This window comes from Arachis hypogaea, chromosome 14, assembly GCF_003086295.3.
Source record: "Arachis hypogaea cultivar Tifrunner chromosome 14, arahy.Tifrunner.gnm2.J5K5, whole genome shotgun sequence".
In the NCBI taxonomy this organism is placed as follows: domain Eukaryota; kingdom Viridiplantae; phylum Streptophyta; class Magnoliopsida; order Fabales; family Fabaceae; genus Arachis; species Arachis hypogaea.
The window spans coordinates 78,136,344-78,137,854 of NC_092049.1; positions in this window are offsets into that span (position 1 = coordinate 78,136,344).

The window sequence follows — 1,511 nt, forward strand, 5'->3', positions numbered from 1 at the left end:
CCCAAATATGATCACGTTGACTTCAACGTTAGTGGCACTAACGTGACCACTAACTTTGCCTCTTGGTCCTTCGCACACGTTATTGGGACCCAATAACGTGGAGAGTCCTCCCTTGTCCCTATGTTAGCGTCCACGTTAACTAGGTTAACGTGGCTTCTAACGTAGTAAAGCCAATCCTTCGAGAACGTTAGTGACACTTACCTTTGTCACTAACGTTCCAATGTGCCCCTATTTCCCACGTTAGAGTCCACGTTAACTAAGTTAACGTGGCTTCTAACGTAGTCATGCTAGCCATCTCCAACATTAGTGACAAAGGTGAGTGTCACTAACGTTGGCTCATCATCTCTTTATCCACGTTAGCTTCCACGTTAACTAAGTTAACGTGGGAGTTAATGTTGCTCATGGTAGCTCTTGGTGGTTCACCCCAACGTTAGTGACAAAGGTAAGTGTCACTAACGTTGGCTATCAATTGCTCTCTCCACGTTAGCTTCCACGTTAACTAAGTTAACGTGGGAGTTAACGTGGCTTATGGAGGCTTGGCCAATGTTAGTGACAAAGGTGAATGTCACTAACATTGGCTTCTCTTTTGCTTCTTAACGTTGGAGTCCACGTTAACTAAGCTAACGTGGCTCTTAATGTGGCCACTTATGAGCTTGGTCCAACGTTAGTGACAAAGGTAAGTGTCACTAACGTTGGCCTTGTTGTCTTCTTCCATGTTAGAGTTCACGTTAACTTAGTTAACGTGACTCTTAACGTGGGCTTATGATGGCTTCGAGGGCGTTATTGGCGATTACCTTTCTCATTAACTTTGCAAGTTACCACCCATTCCACGTTAGAGGTCACGTTAGTGGGACTAACGTGACTGCTAACGTGGTTCTTCTTTGCTTACTTTGTCCTGAAATCAAGCAACAAAGTGCATCAAAGTTCTAGTCCAAGTCATGAGTCATGCATCATCCAATTTGTCATATAATTCATGCAAAATTATCATGAAATCATGTAAAATGCACAATGTATGCTTGAATCAAGATGTAAGTGAATATCTACCCAAAACTAGCTTATTTTCTAAGAAAATGCATGAAACTACCTTAAAAATAGTAAAAAAAAGTTTAGTGAAACTGGCCAAAATGCCCTGGCATCACAAATCAGCTGTTGGTTCTCAAACATGTTGGAATAGGATCCATTGATCCTTTTGCGTCTGTCACAACGCCCAACACTCGCGAGTTTGATGCTCGTCACAGTCACTCCTTCACAGATCCTACTCGGATCACCACAGACAAGGTTTAGACTTTTCGGATCTTAGGAATGACTGCTAATTGATTCTAGCCTATACCACGAAGGTTCTAATCTTAGATTAGAAACCCAAGAGATATTAATTCAAGCTTGTTTGCATGTAGAACAGAGGTGGTTGTCAGGCACGCGTTCATAGGTGAGAATGGTGATGAGTGTCACGGATCATCACATTCATCATGTTGAAGAATGAATGGATATCTTAGAACAGAAATAGGCTTGAG